Raw genomic sequence first — 14679 nt, forward strand, 5'->3', positions numbered from 1 at the left:
TTGCTCGGCTGTAACCGTACCCAACACGTGTTCCTCCGGCCTCCGATCGACCCTGGGCCGACGCGCATTGCCTTTCGCTCGCGTGTGACCATGCTCGACACGAGTCCCGAATGCCTCGTATCGACTCAGGGACGACGCGCATTGCCATTCGCTCGACTGCGAACGTGCTCCACACGAGTCCCCAGTGCCTCCGATCGACTCTGGGCCGACGCGCATTGCCTTTTGCCCGACTGTGACCGTACCCAACACGTGTCCCCACGGCTTATGATTGACAGCGGAAGGCCTTCCAACGCCTTCTGCTCCACTCTGACGATGCTCGTGTCAAGTCCCTAGTTCCTCCGATCAACTCTGGGACGACGCGCATCGCCTTTTGCTCGACTGTGACCGTGCTTGACACGAATCCCTAATGCAACGGATCGACTATGGGACGACGCGCATTGCCAATTGCTCGACTGAGACCGTGCTTCACACAAGTCCCCATCGCCACTGATCGACTCTGGGACAACGCGCGTTGCCTTTTGCTCGACTGTGACCGTACCCAACACGTGTTCCTACGGCCTTCAATCAACCCTGGGACGACGCGCATTGCCTCCTGCCCGACTGTGACCGTGCTCAACACGTGTCCCCACGGCCTCTGATCGACTGCGGTAGGCCATCCGTCGCTTCCCGCACCACTCTGACGATGATCGTGTCAAGTGCACGTTGCCACCGATCGGCTCTGGGACGTCGCCCGTCGCCTTATGCTCGACTGTGACCGTGCTCAACACGAGTCCCCACGGCCTATGATTGACAGCGGAAGGCCTTCCAACGCCTTCTGCTCCACTCTGACGATGCTCGTGTCAAGTCCCCATCGCCACTGATCGACTCAGGGACAACGCGCGTTGCCTTTTGCTCGACTGTGACCGTACCCGACACGTGTCCCAACGGCCTATGATTGACAGCGGAAGGCCTTCCAACGCCTTCTGCTCCACTCTGACGATGCTCGTGTCAAGTCCCTAGTGCCTCCGATCAACTCTGGGACGACGCGCATCGCCTCCTGCCCGACTGTGACCGTGCTCAACACGTGTCCCCACGGCCTCTGATCGACTGCGGTAGGCCATCCGTCGCTTCCCGCACCACTCTGACGATGATCGTGTCAAGTGCACGTTGCCACCGATCGGCTCTGGGACGTCGCCCGTCGCCTTATGCTCGACTGTGACCGTGCTCAACACGAGTCCCCACTGCTTCCGATCGACTCTGGGACGACGCGCATCACCTTTTGCTCTGATGTGACCCGTGCCCGACGCGTGTCACCACGGCCTCTGATTAACTGCGAGAGGCCATCCAACGCGACCTGCTTTGCTCTGACGACGCTCGTGACCAGTCCTTACTGCCTCCGATCGACTCTGGGACCACGCGCATCGACTTTGACTCGACCGTGACCTTGCCCAACTCGTGTCCTCACGGCCTCTGATCTACTACGGGAGGCCATCCAACGCCTCCTGCTCCACCCTGACGATGCTCGTGTCAAGTCCATAGTACCGCCGATTCACTCAGGGACAACGCGCGTTGCATTTCGCTCGACTGTGACTGTGCCCCACACAAGTCCACGCCGTCATCGATCGACTCTGTGACGACGCGCATTGCCTTTTGCCCGACCGTGACCGTGCCCGACACGTGTCCCCACGGCCTATGATTGATAGCGGAAGGCCTTCCAACGCCTTCTGCTCCACTCTGACGATGCTCGTGTCAAGTCCCTAGTTCCTCCGATCAACTCTGGGACGACGCGCATTACCTTTTGCTCGGATGTGACCCGTGCCCAACTCGAGTCTCCTTTGCCGCTGATCAACTCTGGGACGAAGCGCATTGCCTTTGGCTCGACTGTGCCCGTGCTTGACACGAGTCCCCACTGCAACGGATCGACTCTGGGACGACGCGCATTGCCTTTTGCTCGACTGTGAACGTGCTCCACTCGAGTCCTCAGTGCCTCCGATCGACTCTGGGTCGACGCGCATTGCCTTCTGCCCAACTGTGACCGTACCCAACACGTGTTCCTCCAGCCTCCGATCGACCCTGGGTCGACACGCATTGCCTTTTGCCCGACTGTGACCGTACCAAACACGAGTCCCCACTGCCACCGATCAACTCTGGGACGACGCGCATCGCCTTTTGCTCGACTGTGACCGTGCGTGACACGAATCCCTGATGCTACGGATCGACTATGGGACGACGCGCAATGCCTCCTGCTCGACTGTGACCGTGCTTCACACGAGTCCCCGATGCCTCGGATCGACTCTGGGACGACTCGCATCGCCTTTTGCTCGACCGTGACCGTGCTCGACACGAATCACCAATGCAACGAATCGACTCCGAAACGACGCGCAATGCCTATTGCTCGACTGCGACCGTGCTTGACACGAGTCCACAACGCAACAGATCGACTCTGGGACGACGCGCATTGCCTTTTGCTCGGCTGTAACCGTGCCCAACACGAGTCCCCGATGCCACGGATCGACTCTGGGACGACGCGCAATGCCTATTGCTCGACTGAGACCGTGCTTCACACAAGTCCCCATCGCCACTGATCGACTCTGGGACGACGCGCATTGCCTTTTGCTCGGCTCTAACCGTACCCAACACCCGTTCCTCCGGCCTCCGATCGACCCTGGGCCGACGCGCATTGCCTTTCGCTCGTGTGTGACCATGCTCGACACGAGTCCCGAATGCCTCGTATCGACTCAGGGACGACGCGCATTGCCATTCGCTCGACTGCGAACGTGCTCCACACGAGTCCCCAGTGCCTCCGATCGACTCTGGGCCGACGCGCATTGCCTTTTGCCCGACTGTGACCGTACCCAACACGTGTCCCCACGGCTTATGATTGACAGCGGAAGGCCTTCCAACGCCTTCTGCTCCACTCTGACGATGCTCGTGTCAAGTCCCTAGTTCCTCCGATCAACTCTGGGACGACGCGCATTACCTTTTGCTCTGATGTGACCCGTGCCCAACTCGAGTCTCCATTGCCGCTGATCAACTCTGGGACGAAGCGCATTGCCTTTGGCTCGACTGTGCCCGTGCTTGACACGAGTCCCCACTGCAACGGATCGACTCTGGGACGACGCGCATTGCCTTTTGCTCGACTGTGAACGTGCTCCACTCGAGTCCTCAGTGCCTCCGATCGACTCTGGGTCGACGCGCATTGCCTTCTGCCCAACTGTGACCGTACCCAACACGTGTTCCTCCAGCCTCCGATCGACCCTGGGTCGACGCGCATTGCCTTTTGCCCGACTGTGACCGTACCAAACACGAGTCCCCACTGCCACCGATCAACTCTGGGACGACGCGCATCGCCTTTTGCTCGACTGTGACCGTGCGTGACACGAATCCCTGATGCTACGGATCGACTATGGGACGACGCGCAATGCCTCCTGCTCGACTGTGACCGTGCTTCACACGAGTCCCCGATGCCTCGGATCGACTCTGGGACGACTCGCATCGCCTTTTGCTCGACCGTGACCGTGCTCGACACGAATCACCAATGCAACGAATCGACTCCGAAACGACGCGCAATGCCTATTGCTCGACTGCGACCGTGCTTGACACGAGTCCACAACGCAACAGATCGACTCTGGGACGACGCGCATTGCCTTTTGCTCGGCTGTAACCGTGCCCAACACGAGTCCCCGATGCCACGGATCGACTCTGGGACGACGCGCAATGCCTATTGCTCGACTGAGACCGTGCTTCACACAAGTCCCCATCGCCACTGATCGACTCTGGGACGACGCGCATTGCCTTTTGCTCGGCTGTAACCGTACCCAACACGTGTTCCTCCGGCCTCCGATCGACCCTGGGCCGACGCGCATTGCCTTTCGCTCGCGTGTGACCATGCTCGACACGAGTCCCGAATGCCTCGTATCGACTCAGGGACGACGCGCATTGCCATTCGCTCGACTGCGAACGTGCTCCACACGAGTCCCCAGTGCCTCCGATCGACTCTGGGCCGACGCGCATTGCCTTTTGCCCGACTGTGACCGTACCCAACACGTGTCCCCACGGCTCATGATTGACAGCGGAAGGCCTTCCAACGCCTTCTGCTCCACTCTGACGATGCTCGTGTCAAGTCCCTAGTTCCTCCGATCAACTCTGGGACGACGCGCATCGCCTTTTGCTCGACTGTGACCGTGCTTGACACGAATCCCTAATGCAACGGATCGACTATGGGACGACGCGCATTGCCAATTGCTCGACTGAGACCGTGCTTCACACAAGTCCCCATCGCCACTGATCGACTCTGGGACAACGCGCGTTGCCTTTTGCTCGACTGTGACCGTACCCAACACGTGTTCCTACGGCCTTCAATCAACCCTGGGACGACGCGCATTGCCTCCTGCCCGACTGTGACCGTGCTCAACACGTGTCCCCACGGCCTCTGATCGACTGCGGTAGGCCATCCGTCGCTTCCCGCACCACTCTGACGATGATCGTGTCAAGTGCACGTTGCCACCGATCGGCTCTGGGACGTCGCCCGTCGCCTTATGCTCGACTGTGACCGTGCTCAACACGAGTCCCCACTGCTTCCGATCGACTCTGGGACGACGCGAATCGCCTTTTGCTCGGCTGTGACCGTGCCCAACACGAGTCCTAAGTGCCTGCGATCGACTTTGGGTCGACGCACATTGCCTTTTGCTCGACGGTGACCGTGCTCAACACGTGTTCCTCTGGCCTCCGATCGACCTTGGGACGACGCGCATTGCCTTTTGCTCGACTGTAAACGTGCTCCACACGAGTCCCCACTGCTTCCGATCGACTCTGGGACGACGCGAATCGCCTTTTGCTCGGCTGTGACCGTGCCCAACACGAGTCCTAAGTGCCTGCGATCGACTTTGGGTCGACGCGCAGTGCCTTTTGCTCGACGGTGACCGTGCTCAACACGTGTTCCTCTGGCCTCCGATCGACATTGGGACGACGCGCATTGCCTTTTGCTCGACTGTGAACGTGCTCCACACGAGTCCCCACTGCTTCCGATCGACTCTGGGACGACGCGAATCGCCTTTTGCTCGGCTGTGACCGTGCCCAACACGAGTCCTACGTGCCTGCGATCGACTTTGGGTCGACGCACATTGCCTTTTGCTCGACGGTGACCGTGCTCAGCACGTGTTCCTCCGGCCTCCGATCGACCTTGGGACGACGCGCGTTGCCTTTTGCTCGACTGTGACCGTACCCGACACGTGTCCCCACGGCCTATGATTGACAGCGGAAGGCCTTCCAACGCCTTCTGCTCCACTCTGACGATGCTCGTGTCAAGTCCCCATCGCCACTGATCGACTCAGGGACAACGCGCGTTGCCTTTTGCTCGACTGTGACCGTACCCGACACGTGTCCCAACGGCCTATGATTGACAGCGGAAGGCCTTCCAACGCCTTCTGCTCCACTCTGACGATGCTCGTGTCAAGTCCCTAGTGCCTCCGATCAACTCTGGGACGACGCGCATCGCCTCCTGCCCGACTGTGACCGTGCTCAACACGTGTCCCCACGGCCTCTGATCGACTGCGGTAGGCCATCCGTCGCTTCCCGCACCACTCTGACGATGATCGTGTCAAGTGCACGTTGCCACCGATCGGCTCTGGGACGTCGCCCGTCGCCTTATGCTCGACTGTGACCGTGCTCAACACGAGTCCCCACTGCTTCCGATCGACTCTGGGACGACGCGCATCACCTTTTGCTCTGATGTGACCCGTGCCCGACGCGTGTCACCACGGCCTCTGATTAACTGCGAGAGGCCATCCAACGCGACCTGCTTTGCTCTGACGACGCTCGTGACCAGTCCTTACTGCCTCCGATCGACTCTGGGACCACGCGCATCGACTTTGACTCGACCGTGACCTTGCCCAACTCGTGTCCTCACGGCCTCTGATCTACTACGGGAGGCCATCCAACGCCTCCTGCTCCACCCTGACGATGCTCGTGTCAAGTCCATAGTACCGCCGATTCACTCAGGGACAACGCGCGTTGCATTTCGCTCGACTGTGACTGTGCCCCACACAAGTCCACGCCGTCATCGATCGACTCTGTGACGACGCGCATTGCCTTTTGCCCGACCGTGACCGTGCCCGACACGTGTCCCCACGGCCTATGATTGATAGCGAAAGGCCTTCCAACGCCTTCTGCTCCACTCTGACGATGCTCGTGTCAAGTCCCTAGTTCCTCCGATCAACTCTGGGACGACGCGCATTACCTTTTGCTCGGATGTGACCCGTGCCCAACTCGAGTCTCCTTTGCCGCTGATCAACTCTGGGACGAAGCGCATTGCCTTTGGCTCGACTGTGCCCGTGCTTGACACGAGTCCCCGATGCCTCGGATCGACTCTGGGACGACTCGCATCGCCTTTTGCTCGACCGTGACCGTGCTCGACACGAATCACCAATGCAACGAATCGACTCCGAAACGACGCGCAATGCCTCCTGCTCGACTGTGACCGCGCTTCACACGAGTCCCCGATGCCTCGGATCGAATCTGGGACGACTCGCATCGCCTTTTGCTCGACCGTGACCGTGCTCGACACGAATCACCAATGCAACGAATCGACTCCGAAACGACGCGCAATGTCTATTGCTCGACTGCGACCGTGCTTGACACGAGTCCACAACGCAACAGATCGACTCTGGGACGACGCGCATTGCCTTTTGCTCGGCTGTAACCGTGCCCAACACGAGTCCCCGATGCCACGGATCGACTCTGGGACGACGCGCAATGCCTATTGCTCGACTGAGACCGTGCTTCACACAAGTCCCCATCGCCACTGATCGACTCTGGGACGACGCGCATTGCCTTTTGCTCGGCTGTAACCGTACCCAACACGTGTTCCTCCGGCCTCCGATCGACCCTGGGCCGACGCGCATTGCCTTTCGCTCGCGTGTGACCATGCTCGACACGAGTCCCGAATGCCTCGTATCGACTCAGGGACGACGCGCATTGCCATTCGCTCGACTGCGAACGTGCTCCACACGAGTCCCCAGTGCCTCCGATCGACTCTGGGCCGACGCGCATTGCCTTTTGCCCGACTGTGACCGTACCCAACACGTGTCCCCACGGCTTATGATTGACAGCGGAAGGCCTTCCAACGCCTTCTGCTCCACTCTGACGATGCTCGTGTCAAGTCCCTAGTTCCTCCGATCAACTCTGGGACGACGCGCATCGCCTTTTGCTCGACTGTGACCGTGCTTGACACGAATCCCTAATGCAACGGATCGACTATGGGACGACGCGCATTGCCAATTGCTCGACTGAGACCGTGCTTCACACAAGTCCCCATCGCCACTGATCGACTCTGGGACAACGCGCGTTGCCTTTTGCTCGACTGTGACCGTACCCAACACGTGTTCCTACGGCCTTCAATCAACCCTGGGACGACGCGCATTGCCTCCTGCCCGACTGTGACCGTGCTCAACACGTGTCCCCACGGCCTCTGATCGACTGCGGTAGGCCATCCGTCGCTTCCCGCACCACTCTGACGATGATCGTGTCAAGTGCACGTTGCCACCGATCGGCTCTGGGACGTCGCCCGTCGCCTTATGCTCGACTGTGACCGTGCTCAACACGAGTCCCCACGGCCTATGATTGACAGCGGAAGGCCTTCCAACGCCTTCTGCTCCACTCTGACGATGCTCGTGTCAAGTCCCCATCGCCACTGATCGACTCAGGGACAACGCGCGTTGCCTTTTGCTCGACTGTGACCGTACCCGACACGTGTCCCAACGGCCTATGATTGACAGCGGAAGGCCTTCCAACGCCTTCTGCTCCACTCTGACGATGCTCGTGTCAAGTCCCTAGTGCCTCCGATCAACTCTGGGACGACGCGCATCGCCTCCTGCCCGACTGTGACCGTGCTCAACACGTGTCCCCACGGCCTCTGATCGACTGCGGTAGGCCATCCGTCGCTTCCCGCACCACTCTGACGATGATCGTGTCAAGTGCACGTTGCCACCGATCGGCTCTGGGACGTCGCCCGTCGCCTTATGCTCGACTGTGACCGTGCTCAACACGAGTCCCCACTGCTTCCGATCGACTCTGGGACGACGCGCATCACCTTTTGCTCTGATGTGACCCGTGCCCGACGCGTGTCACCACGGCCTCTGATTAACTGCGAGAGGCCATCCAACGCGACCTGCTTTGCTCTGACGACGCTCGTGACCAGTCCTTACTGCCTCCGATCGACTCTGGGACCACGCGCATCGACTTTGACTCGACCGTGACCTTGCCCAACTCGTGTCCTCACGGCCTCTGATCTACTACGGGAGGCCATCCAACGCCTCCTGCTCCACCCTGACGATGCTCGTGTCAAGTCCATAGTACCGCCGATTCACTCAGGGACAACGCGCGTTGCATTTCGCTCGACTGTGACTGTGCCCCACACAAGTCCACGCCGTCATCGATCGACTCTGTGACGACGCGCATTGCCTTTTGCCCGACCGTGACCGTGCCCGACACGTGTCCCCACGGCCTATGATTGATAGCGGAAGGCCTTCCAACGCCTTCTGCTCCACTCTGACGATGCTCGTGTCAAGTCCCTAGTTCCTCCGATCAACTCTGGGACGACGCGCATTACCTTTTGCTCGGATGTGACCCGTGCCCAACTCGAGTCTCCTTTGCCGCTGATCAACTCTGGGACGAAGCGCATTGCCTTTGGCTCGACTGTGCCCGTGCTTGACACGAGTCCCCGATGCCTCGGATCGACTCTGGGACGACTCGCATCGCCTTTTGCTCGACTGTGAACGTGCTCCACTCGAGTCCTCAGTGCCTCCGATCGACTCTGGGTCGACGCGCATTGCCTTCTGCCCAACTGTGACCGTACCCAACACGTGTTCCTCCAGCCTCCGATCGACCCCGGGTCGACGCGCATTGCCTTTTGCCCGACTGTGACCGTACCAAACACGAGTCCCCACTGCCACCGATCAACTCTGGGACGACGCGCATCGCCTTTTGCTCGACTGTGACCGTGCGTGACACGAATCCCTGATGCTACGGATCGACTATGGGACGACGCGCAATGCCTCCTGCTCGACTGTGACCGTGCTTCACACGAGTCCCCGATGCCTCGGATCGACTCTGGGACGACTCGCATCGCCTTTTGCTCGACCGTGACCGTGCTCGACACGAATCACCAATGCAACGAATCGACTCCGAAACGACGCGCAATGCCTATTGCTCGACTGCGACCGTGCTTGACACGAGTCCACAACGCAACAGATCGACTCTGGGACGACGCGCATTGCCTTTTGCTCGGCTGTAACCGTGCCCAACACGAGTCCCCGATGCCACGGATCGACTCTGGGACGACGCGCAATGCCTATTGCTCGACTGAGACCGTGCTTCACACAAGTCCCCATCGCCACTGATCGACTCTGGGACGACGCGCATTGCCTTTTGCTCGGCTGTAACCGTACCCAACACGTGTTCCTCCGGCCTCCGATCGACCCTGGGCCGACGCGCATTGCCTTTCGCTCGCGTGTGACCATGCTCGACACGAGTCCCGAATGCCTCGTATCGACTCAGGGACGACGCGCATTGCCATTCGCTCGACTGCGAACGTGCTCCACACGAGTCCCCAGTGCCTCCGATCGACTCTGGGCCGACGCGCATTGCCTTTTGCCCGACTGTGACCGTACCCAACACGTGTCCCCACGGCTTATGATTGACAGCGGAAGGCCTTCCAACGCCTTCTGCTCCACTCTGACGATGCTCGTGTCAAGTCCCTAGTTCCTCCGATCAACTCTGGGACGACGCGCATCGCCTTTTGCTCGACTGTGACCGTGCTTGACACGAATCCCTAATGCAACGGATCGACTATGGGACGACGCGCATTGCCAATTGCTCGACTGAGACCGTGCTTCACACAAGTCCCCATCGCCACTGATCGACTCTGGGACAACGCGCGTTGCCTTTTGCTCGACTGTGACCGTACCCAACACGTGTTCCTACGGCCTTCAATCAACCCTGGGACGACGCGCATTGCCTCCTGCCCGACTGTGACCGTGCTCAACACGTGTCCCCACGGCCTCTGATCGACTGCGGTAGGCCATCCGTCGCTTCCCGCACCACTCTGACGATGATCGTGTCAAGTGCACGTTGCCACCGATCGGCTCTGGGACGTCGCCCGCCGCCTTATGCTCGACTGTGACCGTGCTCAACACGAGTCCCCACGGCCTATGATTGACAGCGGAAGGCCTTCCAACGCCTTCTGCTCCACTCTGACGATGCTCGTGTCAAGTCCCCATCGCCACTGATCGACTCAGGGACAACGCGCGTTGCCTTTTGCTCGACTGTGACCGTACCCGACACGTGTCCCAACGGCCTATGATTGACAGCGGAAGGCCTTCCAACGCCTTCTGCTCCACTCTGACGATGCTCGTGTCAAGTCCCTAGTGCCTCCGATCAACTCTGGGACGACGCGCATCGCCTCCTGCCCGACTGTGACCGTGCTCAACACGTGTCCCCACGGCCTCTGATCGACTGCGGTAGGCCATCCGTCGCTTCCCGCACCACTCTGACGATGATCGTGTCAAGTGCACGTTGCCACCGATCGGCTCTGGGACGTCGCCCGTCGCCTTATGCTCGACTGTGACCGTGCTCAACACGAGTCCCCACTGCTTCCGATCGACTCTGGGACGACGCGCATCACCTTTTGCTCTGATGTGACCCGTGCCCGACGCGTGTCACCACGGCCTCTGATTAACTGCGAGAGGCCATCCAACGCGACCTGCTTTGCTCTGACGACGCTCGTGACCAGTCCTTACTGCCTCCGATCGACTCTGGGACCACGCGCATCGACTTTGACTCGACCGTGACCTTGCCCAACTCGTGTCCTCACGGCCTCTGATCTACTACGGGAGGCCATCCAACGCCTCCTGCTCCACCCTGACGATGCTCGTGTCAAGTCCATAGTACCGCCGATTCACTCAGGGACAACGCGCGTTGCATTTCGCTCGACTGTGACTGTGCCCCACACAAGTCCACGCCGTCATCGATCGACTCTGTGACGACGCGCATTGCCTTTTGCCCGACCGTGACCGTGCCCGACACGTGTCCCCACGGCCTATGATTGATAGCGGAAGGCCTTCCAACGCCTTCTGCTCCACTCTGACGATGCTCGTGTCAAGTCCCTAGTTCCTCCGATCAACTCTGGGACGACGCGCATTACCTTTTGCTCGGATGTGACCCGTGCCCAACTCGAGTCTCCTTTGCCGCTGATCAACTCTGGGACGAAGCGCATTGCCTTTGGCTCGACTGTGCCCGTGCTTGACACGAGTCCCCGATGCCTCGGATCGACTCTGGGACGACTCGCATCGCCTTTTGCTCGACTGTGAACGTGCTCCACTCGAGTCCTCAGTGCCTCCGATCGACTCTGGGTCGACGCGCATTGCCTTCTGCCCAACTGTGACCGTACCCAACACGTGTTCCTCCAGCCTCCGATCGACCCCGGGTCGACGCGCATTGCCTTTTGCCCGACTGTGACCGTACCAAACACGAGTCCCCACTGCCACCGATCAACTCTGGGACGACGCGCATCGCCTTTTGCTCGACTGTGACCGTGCGTGACACGAATCCCTGATGCTACGGATCGACTATGGGACGACGCGCAATGCCTCCTGCTCGACTGTGACCGTGCTTCACACGAGTCCCCGATGCCTCGGATCGACTCTGGGACGACTCGCATCGCCTTTTGCTCGACCGTGACCGTGCTCGACACGAATCACCAATGCAACGAATCGACTCCGAAACGACGCGCAATGCCTATTGCTCGACTGCGACCGTGCTTGACACGAGTCCACAACGCAACAGATCGACTCTGGGACGACGCGCATTGCCTTTTGCTCGGCTGTAACCGTGCCCAACACGAGTCCCCGATGCCACGGATCGACTCTGGGACGACGCGCAATGCCTATTGCTCGACTGAGACCGTGCTTCACACAAGTCCCCATCGCCACTGATCGACTCTGGGACGACGCGCATTGCCTTTTGCTCGGCTGTAACCGTACCCAACACGTGTTCCTCCGGCCTCTGATCGACCCTGGGCCGACGCGCATTGCCTTTCGCTCGTGTGTGACCATGCTCGACACGAGTCCCGAATGCCTCGTATCGACTCAGGGACGACGCGCATTGCCATTCGCTCGACTGCGAACGTGCTCCACACGAGTCCCCAGTGCCTCCGATCGACTCTGGGCCGACGCGCATTGCCTTTTGCCCGACTGTGACCGTACCCAACACGTGTCCCCACGGCTTATGATTGACAGCGGAAGGCCTTCCAACGCCTTCTGCTCCACTCTGACGATGCTCGTGTCAAGTCCCTAGTTCCTCCGATCAACTCTGGGGCGACGCGCATTACCTTTTGCTCTGATGTGACCCGTGCCCAACTCGAGTCTCCATTGCCGCTGATCAACTCTGGGACGAAGCGCATTGCCTTTGGCTCGACTGTGCCCGTGCTTGACACGAGTCCCCACTGCAACGGATCGACTCTGGGACGACGCGCATTGCCATTTGCTCGACTGTGAACGTGCTCCACACGAGTCCCCAGTGCCTCCGATCGACTCTGGGTCGACGCGCGTTGACTTTTGCCCGACTGTGACCGTACCAAACACGAGTCCTCACTGCCACCGATCAACTCTGGGACGACGCGCATCGCCTTTTGCTCGACTGTGACCGTGCTTGACACGAATCCCTAATGCAACGGATCGACTATGGGACGACGCGCAATGCCAATTGCTCGACTGAGACCGTGCTTCACACAAGTCCCCATCGCCACTGATCGACTCTGGGACAACGCGCGTTGCCTTTTGCTCGACTGTGACCGTACCCAACACGTGTTCCTACGGCCTTCAATCAACCCTGGGACGACGCGCATTGCCTCCTGCCCGACTGTGACCGTGCTCAACACGTGTCCCCACGGCCTCTGATCGACTGCGGTAGGCCATCCGTCGCTTCCCGCACCACTCTGACGATGATCGTGTCAAGTGCACGTTGCCACCGATCGGCTCTGGGACGTCGCCCGTCGCCTTATGCTCGACTGTGACCGTGCTCAACACGAGTCCCCACTGCTTCCGATCGACTCTGGGACGACGCGAATCGCCTTTTGCTCGGCTGTGACCGTGCCCAACACGAGTCCTAAGTGCCTGCGATCGACTTTGGGTCGACGCACATTGCCTTTTGCTCGACGGTGACCGTGCTCAACACGTGTTCCTCTGGCCTCCGATCGACCTTGGGACGACGCGCATTGCCTTTTGCTCGACTGTAAACGTGCTCCACACGAGTCCCCACTGCTTCCGATCGACTCTGGGACGACGCGAATCGCCTTTTGCTCGGCTGTGACCGTGCCCAACACGAGTCCTAAGTGCCTGCGATCGACTTTGGGTCGACGCGCATTGCCTTTTGCTCGACGGTGACCGTGCTCAACACGTGTTCCTCTGGCCTCCGATCGACCTTGGGACGACGCGCATTGCCTTTTGCTCGACTGTGAACGTGCTCCACACGAGTCCCCACTGCTTCCGATCGACTCTGGGACGACGCGAATCGCCTTTTGCTCGGCTGTGACCGTGCCCAACACGAGTCCTACGTGCCTGCGATCGACTTTGGGTCGACGCACATTGCCTTTTGCTCGACGGTGACCGTGCTCAACACGTGTTCCTCCGGCCTCCGATCGACCTTGGGACGACGCGCGTTGCCTTTTGCTCGACTGTGACCGTACCCGACACGTGTCCCCACGGCCTATGATTGACAGCGGAAGGCCTTCCAACGCCTTCTGCTCCACTCTGACGATGCTCGTGTCAAGTCCCCATCGCCACTGATCGACTCAGGGACAACGCGCGTTGCCTTTTGCTCGACTGTGACCGTACCCGACACGTGTCCCAACGGCCTATGATTGACAGCGGTAGGCCTTCCAACGCCTTCTGCTCCACTCTGACGATGCTCGTGTCAAGTCCCTAGTGCCTCCGATCAACTCTGGGACGACGCGCATCGCCTCCTGCCCGACTGTGACCGTGCTCAACACGTGTCCCCACGGCCTCTGATCGACTGCGGTAGGCCATCCGTCGCTTCCCGCACCACTCTGACGATGATCGTGTCAAGTGCACGTTGCCACCGATCGGCTCTGGGACGTCGCCCGTCGCCTTATGCTCGACTGTGACCGTGCTCAACACGAGTCCCCACTGCTTCCGATCGACTCTGGGACGACGCGAATCGCCTTTTGCTCGGCTGTGACCGTGCCCAACACGAGTCCTAAGTGCCTGCGATCGACTTTGGGTCGACGCACATTGCCTTTTGCTCGACGGTGACCGTGCTCAACACGTGTTCCTCTGGCCTCCGATCGACCTTGGGACGACGCGCATTGCCTTTTGCTCGACTGTAAACGTGCTCCACACGAGTCCCCACTGCTTCCGATCGACTCTGGGACGACGCGAATCGCCTTTTGCTCGGCTGTGACCGTGCCCAACACGAGTCCTAAGTGCCTGCGATCGACTTTGGGTCGACGCGCATTGCCTTTTGCTCGACGGTGACCGTGCTCAACACGTGTTCCTCTGGCCTCCGATCGACCTTGGGACGACGCGCATTGCCTTTTGCTCGACTGTGAACGTGCTCCACACGAGTCCCCACTGCTTCCGATCGACTCTGGGACGACGCGAATCGCCTTTTGCTCGGCTGTGACCG

Source organism: Neodiprion fabricii, chromosome 7 (genome assembly GCF_021155785.1).
Source record: "Neodiprion fabricii isolate iyNeoFabr1 chromosome 7, iyNeoFabr1.1, whole genome shotgun sequence".
Classification (NCBI taxonomy): Eukaryota; Metazoa; Arthropoda; class Insecta; order Hymenoptera; family Diprionidae; genus Neodiprion; species Neodiprion fabricii.